Consider the following 14,625-nt stretch of genomic DNA (forward strand, 5'->3'; position numbering starts at 1 on the left):
CGTGTATGATTATGTCAAACATTAGGCAATATGCTGAGTTTGAAGCTTTTTTTTTTCATTCTAACCTAAGTTCATGCGAATGATAATTAAATCTTCGATTAAATGTTAACTTGGTTTTCAGGCGACTATTACTTGTCATTTAAACTGCTTATAAGGCACACCAGCAAAGGACAGAACTTTACAAGAAACTTGAAAACCTCAGTGTATCTTGTGCGTGTAAGAAAGACCATGCAGAGAAAAAATGTTTATGAAACCTTAAAGGTAAATCTTGCACAGAATTTGCTGAAATTTTCCTTTTTCTATAATACTCATTTCAAATCAGTACCTTAAATCATAAAAACAGTGCTTTGTTGTCCAACTTTCAAGATTGCACAAAATACTACAAGGTTACTGTTTCACTTAAGAAAAAGTTACATACCAGTAGTTGTGTTTGATGTAGTCCTTCCTCTTCTCCCATGCTACCGAGCAAGAGTCCATACAGTAAAAGTTACAGCACCACCTACCAAGTACCAGGAAGCAAGATGTCATGCAACTACAGGAGATACACAGCAAAACAATTTCCAATTTCAGAAACTTATACACTTCTATTTTTCAATTGCTTCACTATGTTTATCCTTGCAATACTCCCATAAACTGAAATAATACTATTAGACTCTATAGATACAGCACAAAGGTGATTCACTCAACAATACATAAAAAATCTGTGGCAGGAGAAGGAAATGGCCAGATTAAGTTCAAATCCTAGGCTATTATCCAACCTTTGGACTAGCCTCTCCCTTATCCCTGTGCCTTTGCCATTTAACGAGTAAACAAAATCTTTAGCTATCATCTGAAAAGTTTTAAGTGCTCCCAAAAGCATACTGAAAGCAAATCTTCATTACTTCAATCACACAAAAAAAAATCACATATTTTCCCCCCTTTTGTACAAAATCATATATGACTATAGTATCTATACAGAAAGAGCAAGCATGAACAAACAAAACTGAAAGGCAGCAAAAACAATTTTCCTTTAGCAGCAGCACAGAAACTTTGTGACTAAGATTTACCTTGCAAGATGATAGTAATGAAAAGGAAATTTAACTATAAAAACCCCCCATGTTTCTGAAGCACACTTAAGGTAAAATAAGATTTGATACACACACACACACAAAAAAAAAAGAAATAATTCTTTTAATTAATTACTGAAACAAAAAATGCTCAGCTTAGAAGGGCTACAAAAACTTAAATAGTAAATATAAAAGTCAAATACTTTTCTAGACATATCTGTACTATTACAAGATAGATGCCAACCAAAGTACATACCTGATAAAGAAACAAGTAAAAAGAATACATATATGCACCTTCCTTTGTTTTTTCTATTGTGTTTGCTAAAGGAAAATTTTTGACAACAGCTTGCTCTTCAAAATTGGGAGGAGGGATATGGCTGACAAAGGATTCCCCCCTCCTTTGGGCAGAAAACATCTGCTTCCCTCAAGATGCTTTATATTTGGGGGAGGAAAAAAAAAAACACACCACCCCCCTAAACAAACGAAGAACCCCACAACACCACAAACACTCCCAAGTCAAAAGTCGTTTGACTGAATTCCAAAATACTCAGACTGAAATGCTGTTATTTCATGGAAACTGTATTTCACCCAACTCATAGAGTCATTCTTACACTGGGTTCACAGTAACATTCAAGACAGGGTCATGAGGCATCTGAACTAAAACTCCAGTAAGACACCATACTATGAACTGAATTAAAACATTCTTTATTTCTATCACACAACATATGATGCTATAAAAGTTTCAAAGTTTTTGCTCTCCAGTATGTTTTCAATCCATTATATAAATCAAGTGCACTCTGAAAGACTGTATATAACAACAATTCATACCTCAGAACCCCAACTTGACCCACTTTTTCTCTAGACAACCACAGATAAAGATGATGCAGTCATGAGAACAATAAATAAGAAAAAAAATTCTGGTGCTATTCTGGATAGCTGACAGTTTTAGAAGAAAAATCCTCTGTCTCCCCAAAATAGCAGGCTGATAGAATAGGGGACCACTGAAGAGAACACATGGGTTTTAAATAAAAGAAATATTATCAGGTCCACAAACTAAATCACAGACAGCATAGCAGCAGATACGTTACAGAGTGGATTGGACTTATTAAAGAAGAAAAGTTATCCCATGCAATACAATAACATATAAGACCTGCTTAGGTTCTCCTCTGGAGCAATAAAGAAAGAATGTGTGACCTTTTTTGGCATTACTTTATTAAAGAGTATGCCCATCATAGCAGTTATTTCTTTAGTTTCTACTAACTGACAGATCCTATTACCTAAGTGTGTCTCAGTACCTAAATTTTCATTAAAAACATTAGCTTCATAATCAGGCATGAAGAAAGCCTTACAAACAAACAACCACCCCCCAGGCTTTTCTGCAGCACCTATAACAAGCACTCATTTCAAGAGAATACTAACTTTAATGCCTAATTAATTAAAATATAAGTATGTTTCTCTATTGATTTACATATTAACCTAATAAAAAAAAGGTATTAACCACCCCGTAAAAACCTCCTGCCAGATCAAGATTGCTGCTGTTCTAGAAGTAAGGTGTTCAAGAATCTCTTAGTTTCAAGCAGTATTTGCTTCTGTCCGAAATCGAAGGCCAGCTGTATCTTCTCTATTCTACTACTTCCGCCTATTAAGAGCCCAAACCACTCAAGTCTGTATGCACCAAAAGCGTAATTGTTGCTTGAGACTGCTGTTATCTTCTTGACAACTTCTACCACACAGATACATGCAGGATACTGTAGTAAAACACACACACCCTTGTTCACAAAGAGCAGTACAGGGAACATAGTATTATGTAATTCTTTAGGAGTTTGTTGTAATCTCAATAAGAAACAAACTGCCAGTCTGCTTTGCAAATAAAGTGGTTGACATCCGATCCAATTCTTACTAGAGTATCAACTTACACATTCCAGATTCACACTCGATTCAGATTCCTGCAGTAATATGCTGCAGAAGACATATGCAGACACTAAAGAATGATGACAGAAGTCACCACCACAGACGAGTAGGGGACAAAAGAGAAGACAGGAAAGGAGATTGTAGCACTGCTCATCTTTAGGAGCGAGTGTCCAAGAACTACCTAAGCCAGTAACAGAGTTTCACTTAAGGAGAGGTTTGGGGTTTTTTTTGTACAGATATAAGCACAGCAACGATGGCTGGCAAGGGAAGGTAAGAAGGTATTGCACCTCTCCCCTACCACCCTGTGCCTCCCGACTCTCCTCCACCCCCCTCCAAAACTGTCCGTTGTAAGAGCTGCGGAAAGAAACCAAAGCCCTGCGCAGTGGTGGAAAGGCGAGGGAAGGCCACTTGCCCCCCGTTAGGCCCGCAGATGCCTGCGCACGGAGATGCTCCGCTGCAGCGTGAGCTGCGGGCGCAGCAGACCGGGCTGACAGGACCAGCAGGGACCCACGGTACTGCGACAAAGGCAGGTACAAAGCACGGGGGGCGGCCGGGCGCACCCTCGGCACGGGGGGCTCCGCAAGGGCGCAGAGCGACAGCCCGCCCGCGAAGGCGGCAGGCAGGCGGCGGCCGAGGGAGGCAGGAGGACGGCGGGCGCCGGCGGGGCAGCGCGGAGGGGGGGGGGAGTAGGCGTGCCCAGCCGGGGCGGGCAGCGAGCCGCGGCGCACGCAGCCGAGGCGGGCAGCGAGCGAGCGCGCAGGGGCCGCGGAGGGGTCGGGCTCGGTGCGGCTGCCCGGGGAAGGCCCGGAGCCAGGCGCGCCGGCGATGAGGGGGCGCCGGCGGGCATAGAGACGGGGACCAACGAGAGGGGGGCGACGAAGGGGAAACGCGCCCCCTCGACCCACCCGCCCCAGCCCTCCTCTCCCTCCCCCTCCTCCCGGACCGGGGCGCGTGCGCGGCCAACGACCCCGGCGGCCGTTACTCATCGTACCGCGCTCCCCACAAACGGCCCGCCGCCATTTTGAATCGGCTCCCTCCTCCGCGGGCTCCGCCGGCGCCGGCTCCCCGCCTGCTCCGTCCTCACGAGGAGCCCCGGGAGGAGGTAGGCGGGAGAGCAACCGAGCGAACAGCCACCCGGCCCACGCCGCGCCCGACCCAGCCCGGCTTCACCACTCACCACTTGGCCGCTGCCGTCGCCTCTCAGCGCAGGAGCCCCCGCTCCCGCCTCACCGACCGCTCCGCGCTTGAGAGAAGGGGCGGGGCCGGCCTGTACGGTTAGCCCCGCCCCCTCCCCACCCGCCATCTTATTGTCGAAGCCCACAAAGGAACCCGTTTCCTTCCCCCGCCACGGGGGGCGAGCTTCCACCGTCCAGCCACGCCTACCGGGGAATCTGCAGCTCTATTGGCTTCCCCGAATGCGCGCAGACCCCGCTCCCTGTTGCTATTGGCTGCGACGTTGCCGTGGTGCCCAGCCTGTCCCGCCCTCCCGCCCCGCCCCCATGCGGCTGCGAGGTTGCCATGGCGCCCGCGCCCTTCCCCTCGGCGCTGAGAGGCTGACGGGAGGCGGAGGCGGGGGTGAGGTGGAGCCCGGATTTCAAACGGCCGCCGAGGCCCCGCTGGCGTGTCTGGGCTCCCGGCCACGGGCTCCGGCGGGAACAGGTTGAGACCTGGCCCCGGAGCAGCCCGCGGGGGGCTCAGGGGCCGGAGCAGGGGCAGGCAGGCAGGCCGAGGCTGTGAGGCGCCGCGTTCCTCCCGCCGCGGCCGATGGGCCCGGCTGCTCGCTGCCTTCCCCGCCCCGCCCCGGGCCGGGGAGCGCTCGCTGCCCCTGCCGGAGCTGCCGAGCCGCATGGCTCCGTGAGCAAGGCGTGTGGCGTTCCCTGCGTCGGCCTGGCTGCTGGGCCCTAGTCTCGGAGTCGGGGGCTGTGAAGGTGGAGCAGTGAGGTTTCACCCCCACCGGAGTGTGAGGAAAGCCAAAATCCTAAAAACTCCGACTATCGTGCTGAGAAGAGAGGGAAAAAAAAAAAAAAAAAAAAGCTTTGAGGACTTCTATCAATTCTAGTCTGCATCTGCACATCTGCAAATACTTAAGTCGTCCCAAGCACTTTGCTATTGCTTAGTTGCTTTCCCGGTCTTGCTGCTACGTGCCGGCTGGCTGAACCAGCGAGAAGGAGGCGGGGAGTCAGGTTTGTCCCGGCTCCAGCTGCCGGGAGAGCGGCGGAGGCACGGCCGCTGCCGCCCGCGGCTCGGCGGGAGGGGGCTCTGCTGCCCCCGGGGGCCCCGTGCGGTGGAGAACGGGAGAGAGGAAGAAAATGGAGAGGGAGCAGGCTAGGCAGCAGCACTTGAAGATTAGTTTCGAGACTAAAGCAACCGAGAGCTGCAGCGTGGTAACAGAAAGGAGGAGAAAAGAAGATTTGCATAGCAAAGCAAAATCAAACAGCTATTCGGATAGGATGGATAGCTTGCAAAGTGCAGTATTTCCCCTCATTTTTACTTTCTCATACTGCGCTTATGACCTCATGGTGAAAAAATACAAGAAAAGAGCAATACCGCAAAGAGCAGTGTTTCCATATGCTATTCAGCTTGACAGCAGTTTTTCTAGGTTAGCTGTGGAGAATTCAAATAGGTAGTCCCTCACAGAATCCTTAAGGAACCTTCATGGAGTCTCTCTGCAGATCACTTGCTAAGTAGCATGGATGCATTTACCTGCAGGATTGAGTCTAGAAGGGTGCAGGGTTTTTGTTCTTCCTTGTGATAGCATCATCTTTTTTCCTTCAAACACAATGAGAGGGTCTTGAAATTTTCATTTTTTTTCAAGAAAATCTCCAGCGAAACACATGAAGGGCCAGTGAAATGAGAAGAGAGGATGTCTGATGGCTTAAAAACACTATATCATTTAAGTTTCTGGTGAAGCCACTGAAAGAAAAAAATGTGAAAGATTATCAACATCCTATCTTCTTTGAAGGGCAGAGAAAACTTCTGCATGTCTTTGGTCAAGGTATGACAAGATTTGATTATTCTGAGAAGAAAACAACTCACATTCTCTTATGTGAGAAACAAAACTTGACAAGTCAAAATGGAAAAATCTGGACAGACCTATGCAAAAGAATGCATATTTACTAGAAAGTAAACAATCTCCAATAGGAATGAAATTGTGTTATAAGGAAAATTGAATTGTAACCACAATGGAATATACAGAATGATCAAAATGTAACCACACACTAAAGTTTTCCACCCACCTACCTATTTCACTGAATGAAATTTTAACACCAGAGTTAAAAAGAAACGGTCAAAAGCTGGTAATTTCCTAAACAGAATTTTTATACTGACAAAGCTATCTTAGTACCTGAAATTTTCATAGCTAAAGTAACCTATGAGCAAAAGCAGAACTGATGGCTAAGTTAAAAGTTTTACATACAGAGCACAGAGCAAAATCAGAAAGAAATGTCCACATGACAACCTGATAGAAGAAACTGAAATTAGGACAATTTCTGGGAAAAAGGAAAAAAAAGGGGGGGAAGACTTACTGAGTAGAAATGGAAAGAAGGCTTTTAAATGGAAAGGTATGCAAACGTGTGCTCATAACCCCAGAGGAATGAGAGGCATAGCAGTTGGTGAGACACTGCACAGCAACCTGCTTGCTGATGAAATGACTAACACTGATGAAGGGCTACATGGAGAAAACGATGCAAAGAGATTGGATCATCTCTCCTGGGAAGATAGGTCACCACTGGCACCCAGCAGAAACTCCAGGGTGAGTAGTAGTTTGGAGGGGATTTAAAAGTACTGGCAGCTTTTAAAAAAGTGTGTCCACTAAAGAAATCACTAAACTGGATGCTGCCTCTGTGTACAAAGCAGTTACTGGGGTGGTTTATCAGGAGCAGGCATTGGCTCGACCTGTCTGAGCCGGGCCAAGACACAGATCCATCCTTAGCACGGGGCTTGTTCAGTCAGAGCTCCTGCCCTAGGGCTGACTCAAGGGGAGCTGCTGCTCCAACCCCTTTCCTTAGCCAGGCACTGGTGAGCCAGGGGCGCCCTGCCTGCTCTCTCGCTGGCTGGCGGGGATGAAGGATGGAGCCAGTTTCGATCTGCTGCTCAGATCCCCGGCTGTGTGCGAGCTGCATGTACAGACTGGCTTCGGCTGTGGCGCCTCCCCTATTGCTGAGCTGTACCGGGCTGCGAGAGCCGCGCTGGAGCCTGGCTCCGGCTCTCCCCATCCCCCAGCTTGCCAGCTCCGGCAGAGAGCTGGCTCTCCTGGGAGCCCTTGGCCTGCCTCTTCCACTGGTGCTAGCTGGTGCTGGGTGGTGTGACCTGCATGCCATGCTCACTGGAAAGCAGCCTCTACCCCCACCCCTCGGCCCCCTTCCTCGCCTTCTGGAGCAAGCCTGTGCTGGGCTGTGCCTGATGCTTCAGGAGCTTTGTTGTTCCCTTCCCGGAGTTGCTCAGCCCCTGCTGAGCTGGCCAGACTTTAGCACATCAGCAGTGACGGGAAGGCTGGTTTAGAGTTGGAGAGTGTTTATAAAACCACACAAATTAATAGGACCTCAACAGCTGGGAGAGGGACTGCAATTGCTCTCTTAAGTGACAAAAAAAAAAAAAAAAAAAAAAGGTTTATTACAGTTTATTTATGTAGTTTCTAGCTGCAAAAAGGATCTCAGTCCATGGCATTTCCACATTACAAATGTTTATAAAAGTAATGCTTTTTAATAGTTTCAAAGGGCTAATGCAGTTAATCCTTACGTAATGAGTAAGAAGCAGGGATAGATGCAAAGTGAAGTTCCTCACTGCCATTGGGTCACTGTGCTTATATTGTTTCTGGCCCATGGAAAGCTTTCCCCGAGGGAGTGTTTCATTTGCTCTGGTAGGCACTGTCTTACTAGGTGTTTGTATGTGGCTTAATAGAGTGTTTCTCAACCAGTGTGTTGCAAGCTTTCAAATTTAAAGGTTAGGAAAATTAGTTAGGAGGTTGCTTAAGCTTTAAACAAATAGTTTCAGAAAGATATGATTGAGTCCTATCTCAATACCAATACCGAGCTGACAATGAAGTGTTTTCCACTAGACTCTCCTGTGTGGCTGCAGTGTTTTCAGTCTTTGGTTTGAGGGGCTTGAGGGAAATGTAGCAGGGCTAATAGTTTAGAATATGTCTGTGTGGTTAGAGGCAGGAAAATGTGGGCTTGCACTGCCTGTGCTTGGAGCCAACCAGACATGAGTCAGCCCAGAACTGGAAGCTATGTATCTGTCGTCAGTGCAGTGCTGTGCTCAGGCTCGTGCAGTCCTAATGCAAGACAAGGTGTATTAGCTCGCTCTGTGCAGTACCAGCATAACTACATGAGCTTTGGAAAAGTTTTGGCTGTGACCCAAGTGGTTTAGAACAGGGGCAGAGCTTGCTTGCCTCTGCCTGCTAAAGACAATGTGGACATGCTCGGAGTCTGCATTGTTTCTCTTATAATTAGTGTTTGATTAAAGCATTTAAGATATGCTCGTCTTTTTAATTTGGCTCAGGAGTACACTTATAATGTGTTGTTTCCTTTAAGCCTAACCTGGCAAATTCTAATTGCCTTTGAAATAGACAACGTTACAAAACAGTTTTGAGTGCTTTTGCAGACTAGCACATTCCTGCAACAGAGCTCAGCTTGGAGAATCCAGGAGCAGATGGAGGGTAAGGACAGTAATTAAGTATGACTGTTCCCTAAGAAGTATGTCTGTTGTAGCAGCTCACCTGAGCCCTGTAGGCCAGATACAGGATGCCACTTTATTCTGTGCAGTCACAACACACTAAATTTAACAGAAAGTGTTTTTTTTTAATCATTATATGGTGTAAATGTGTGGCCCACCAAAGGTAGTTTAGCTCAGCCTTCAGTGAGGGTAAGTTTCTACTTAGCTGCTCTGAGCCTGGGAAGGTTGTTTGCTCTATCTGTAGGTGGGGCTTGGACAAGAAGTGGGCATCTGCTGCCTGTAAAATGAACCAGAGTTCGTAGTGAGTAAGTGAGGAGAATATTTCTGAGCCCTGCATTGATGGATTAAATGGAGCTTGATGTTGGATGATAGTGACACTGGTATCAAGTGTTTGTTGTTTTTACAAGATGGTAATAGCGTAAGCAAAGCACACATCACACCACCGACTAATACATGTCTGAATACAGCAACAAATGGCTATACTGGTTCAACACTTTTCCTGTAGGGGAGCAACCAAAGAGCTGTAGTAGATGGGTGACGGGGGAAGGGTACGTGGCTTTCATTACTAACAGTGCCAAAGATCAGTTCTTATGCAAAAATTTGTCTGCCTCAGGCCACCAGCCTCAGGCCTTGGGTTTTATGGGTAAGAGTATCTCATCTATCTAGTAAGAGGCCAGGGAGATTAGGGATGAAAGGAGCTAAGAATGAACAAAGAATGAGCTGAAGAACATGTTCAGACTAAGAAGCCTTATGCATTAAAAGCAGCAATACTGTGTGTATCCAGCAGCTACTAACTTTATGGACCTGATAATAAATTGTTAAGAAGAAATATAAATTTGCAAACTGTTTTAACATGCCTGGCTCAAATGCTTGTGTTGAAGGTAAGGACTCTTCCCAGACCACTGTAGAAATTACAAACATTAGTTTCCTCTGATGGTAGAAAGGACCCGAAAGAAAGAGTGCCCTCATCTTACAGTGTTTGTCTATGCTCCTCAACAACCAGGATGTGACAGAGTAAAAATAAAAGAAGTGTTTTAAGCAAGATTTGCAGCTGTAAGCCAATTCAGAGGAAGTGTTCTCTGCAGTGGATGATATGCAAAACTGAAAAAGCTGAAGAGGCTAGGAGCTGTGCTTGAGAAATTCCAGCCGTGAAACCACAAATAATGCGTACGTGCACTGGCAGGCAGAGGACAACAACCGCTATGGGGCTTTGTGTTGGTCATGGACATCTGTGGTGGGAACAAAGCCCAGATGATAAAAAGTTGAATTATGACTTTCAAAGCAATACCTAGCAAGATAGTAATGTTCCAATAGAAACCTTTTGTGGCAAAGCTCTATGCACTGTAGCAAACAGCAAAAGTATCCAAATTATGCAGTAGTAGTCAGCAAAGATGGATTTTAAAATGCTAGATAGTGTTTGGAGTTTTATTTTAAAACTTCTAAGCCCTCTTCTGGATCATTATGGTAGTTCTGTTTTGTTTGTAATGGACAAGATTGTTTTGCTGCTGAAAAAGTATTACATTAGAAAGGTTTTCTAGTAAGCGGAGGAACACACCCAACTGGCTTCATTACAGGGATATTCTTTTAAATGTACATTTTGGACACTTGAATGCTATGTTGCCTGGTGCTGCTTAAAATATGTGTTCCATATCTAAGTATAAATACTGTAGGGTATGACAGTTGCTATAGCAACTAAGCATCTACTATTAAATAGCACCCCCAAGCTCATAAAACATGTGCAGCCTGTCACTACACAAGGTATTACCGTCTTTCCAGCAAGCTAAGTACCATATTTTCTTCTCAGGAGTTACTCAGCTTCTAATGAATGTGTTTGTGCTGTACACATGAAGATCTTTTGTTCTTCACCAGCTCTACCTTCCTTTGAAAACTGCAAATCCTGTAAGAACAAAATAGCCTGAAGCAATTGCAAGCTAAAGAAGTTAATGAATAATTCCTTTTTCATATATCCTTTAACATATGTTAGAGTATGGCTTTCAGATTTTTGAGGCTTACACCTTTGCTGTTCTGCATCTTCTGATATTATAATGTTTTCCTCTGGAAATAAGTGTTTTGGAAGTCACTATGCCATTTCTAGAAGTTTTGCCCTGAAAGTTACAATACCAGTGGGAAAACAATTTCTGCAGTATTAGCAAACTGGAAAGCTGTAAATTAGAAACTTGGTTAAGAAGAATGAGAATTTTTAAAATATTTTGGTCATTTGTTTGTTTTTAAATTTGCCTTAATGAGCATTTAGACTAGGAGAAAAAAAAATGGAAAAAAGAAAGAACACGGAGTTACACAGTTGCTTAATCTGGCAGCTGAGACTTTTAATAAGAAAAATGGTGACAGCAGTGATTATTATACATTTTCCAAAACGGAAACTGGATTTTCGTTAGACCTACCATTTGTAACCAGGATAATAGAATTTGGCATAGGTCAGAGAACTGTGGATAAGCTGATCCAGAAGTAACTTTTTATCTACAAGTTAAATAGACCTTATATGTTCCTTGGAAGAGTAAATGAAGGCTATAACAGCTTGTTGGAGTGCTCGGATTGTTTGCAAATTTTGTTTTAGAATCTGGTGAGTTGATAGATTGAACTGTAAAACATAATGTATTCACAAACTATTGCTGATGCAGACTTGATGATGACTTACCTGAATTACACAGTCAACCCGTAAAAAGAATACATCCTATATTATAGTGGTAACACAGCAATTGTAGTTTAGGGAGGGTATAGGAAAATGAGCACAAAAACTATGCAAACTAGAGGATGAAAAGCATATAAACAGGTAATTTTTGCTCTGTTTTTTTCCTTAGGGAATGATTGTTAATGTCTGACTGCCTTATCTGGTTAAAGGGTTAACCTGATTAGAAGCATGACTATGAACATAGATAACAGGCTGTGAGCTCGTCTTGATCTCTGCTCTGGGTTCTGTGCCTTGATGGGAATGACAGCTTTGACTTTTGTGGCAATAAAGGAATGTTAACTCATGTCTGCTGGTGCTCTGTCAGTAACCTGTGGTTTCCCAGCTGTCATTTCAAAATGACTGGGTTAACAGAATAATAAATGTTTAACTGGCCTTACCTAATCTGACTAGCAAATAGCACCAAATGCTGTGAAACTTGTGGTACAGTCAGAGAAGCTGCAGTGAGCAATGATGCGGGAGTATATAGAGAGTGGTTTGCCTGGGCAGGGAGGCAGAGTGGGCTCCTGAGAGTTGTTTAGAATTTGTGTGATGTTTAGATACCACAGGGGCTGGCTCAACTAAATGCCTTAGATGGTATGTTTGCCTTTTGCCACTTAGATCCTCTCTGGGAAGTTATGGGCAGATCCTGGCAAGTTCCATTATCTTCCATTTATTTTATTGTGTGATACAAGGGAATTGCGCTCCCCCAACCCCATTCTTCGTTTGGAAAAGATTGTGTGTTTCTACCATAGCTGGATAAACTTTATAACCTAGCCTTGTATGTGCTTGAGCAGCTACCTGCATAGTAAGCGTGAGTACACAAACAAACACACGTGCTCATGCGTACACACCTTTTTACACAGCAGCATGTAGTCTGACAAATGCATGATGCTTGTTTTTCTTTTTCTTTCACTGTGAGGTCCACTGTGGCCAGCAGGAGTAATAGACTAGAGTCTGGTGCCCTCTTGTGACTACATTAAGCTCCTTGAAATGCAACATCCTGTGCCGTTAATTGCAGCAAAAATATTAGATTTTTTAATTTTCTTTTTTTCCCCCTCACTTATATGGAAGGGAAACTTGCACTTCTTTAAATATCCAAGTAGGCAATTTCGAAACACTTGGGAAATTATTTCTGGGAAGTAGCTTTTGGTGTCTTTATGAGTCAAAGTATTTATAGCTCTCTGAACCTGGAATAATAGCTGAAAATTACAATGTAGGGATCAGAGCTTAAATTACACTAGAAAAAGATGAGAAGATTATCCAGAACACAAGTTGGGAATATGGAAAAGGAGAATTAACCTTTCAATATTATTTATGAAATCCAAAGCTTCTGTTACATGTCTCACTACCCTTAGTTGACTGATGTGTTAAATAGTTGAATGAAAAGTTGCTTTCATGAAAGTTTTCTCTATGTTAGTCAATTAGACATACCATACTGAAGCATTGACAAGTCAGGATTATCCATTATAATATCTGATTGTTTTACATCATGAAAGGATATGGTCAAACTACATTTCTATATCAAAAAGGAATTTTCTCCAGATTCTGGAGGTTTAAAGTCATTATGATATGAAACCATAAGCCAACAAAGTTCAGATTCAGTATTATTTCTCATCTTAGTATTTGCCTAAGAAGCTGTTTTAGTATCTGTAAATGAATGATGAGACAACAAAAAGAGAAAGATTTAATATAATTTCCAGCTTCTTCTTCCCTGTCATGATGGGAGAACATTTCTGGTCAGAAAGAATGACTAGTCCTTGAATAAAGCAAGCAGGGTGCACTCAGCCTCTCATTAGGGAAAGCCCCTTGCTGAGTTGTAAGATCACACATGCCTTTTGAATTCTGCGTTTGAGGAGTACTGAAGGTACCTGCTGACCTTTTGTTTCCCCCAAATCTTTTCTATTATTAATGTCTTTTTGTGTCTCTTTCACACACCAGTGTACAAAAGAAATTCCCCATTCGCATCTCTTTTTTCTTATTTCTGACAGAAACTTCAGTCATACTTGGCCCATCTAGAATCTCTTATCTTTCGTTGGTGGACCATTCCCAGAGTAACAGTCAAGAAAGGAAGAAGCCAGTCATACTCTTGAATTTTCTGTACAGTTTTCTTCCCTTTTGCACAGTACTGCATTCAGTCCTGAGTTTAGTTTCAGGCTTGTGTGTTTGTTACCTTTAGGACACACCAACCCACCAGGAGCTATGGACTGTAAATTTTCATAAGCCTTATTTTGCCTAGGAAAGATCTGAAGAAAAGAATTAATTTAAGTTCTTAAAAGAACATGAAGAATGAATGGAAAATGGCAGGATGATTTTTAATACCTTATAAAATGTCCTTTATCCAACATACTGTAAAATTTCCTATGAATGTCTAACATACAATAATAAAAACCACCGGTAGTGGGTAGTATGAGTCCAGTCTTCTCCTCAGCTATACTGTAGAAAGGCAAAAAGCAACCCTAAATCAATCAAACTTGTAAGTCATAATGCCTATTGCTTTTAGCAGGCATTATGCAGTCAGGCTTAGGCTGTCAGAGACACATTCCAGAAATTTGGTGCTAAGGAAATGCTTCTTGAGCTACCAAAATTGTGCGAGGAAGGGAGAAGTCTGAGAGGCAATCCACATGGATAGTTCTCAGAGCACTAAAGATTTTAAAGATTATTACCACCACTCAGCTCTGTGTGCAGAAGCTGCAATAGTAAATGCTATTCGTATTACTGATTACTAGGTGCCTTGTGAGCCCTTGGTCCTGAGGGTTTCCAGTCTGGAAATGAACTTTGTGGAAAGCATTATTAATTTATTCTTGACTTCTAGAAGAAACAAAATACTCCCAAACTCCAAAATATCCCAGTGATGTCCCCAAAGGTCTAACACTCATGTTGTCTGGGTAAGGACTAAAATTGAATGAAAGTCCCAGAATATATATATTTTTTTTGAGAGTTCCAGCATAAATGAGAGAAAAGCAGGTGCTTTGCATCCGACTCTGAAAACACTGACTCATTAGAATTTGTGTATTAGTAGCTTATCTTTGCCTCCGTGCAGTTCGCTGCCCCATTACAGTAAGCACTGATACGCACACATGCTTATTCTTTCTAGTATCTCTTGTAAGGACTCATATTTAAAACCAAGAAGTCAGCCAATGCTAATGGTAAGAAACGTTCCATTTTAGAGATAGGGAACTGTGATACAGAGTGATGAATTTCTAAGAACATGTAGGTATTTGCATACTTGTTCAGAGCATCTGCCTCTTACGGTTTACAAGGCTACTCGGAGTGCTGTGTACTGTACAACACCCTTTTCCCATAGTA

Source organism: Rhea pennata, chromosome 5, assembly GCF_028389875.1.
Source record: "Rhea pennata isolate bPtePen1 chromosome 5, bPtePen1.pri, whole genome shotgun sequence".
Taxonomy (NCBI): domain Eukaryota; kingdom Metazoa; phylum Chordata; class Aves; order Rheiformes; family Rheidae; genus Rhea; species Rhea pennata.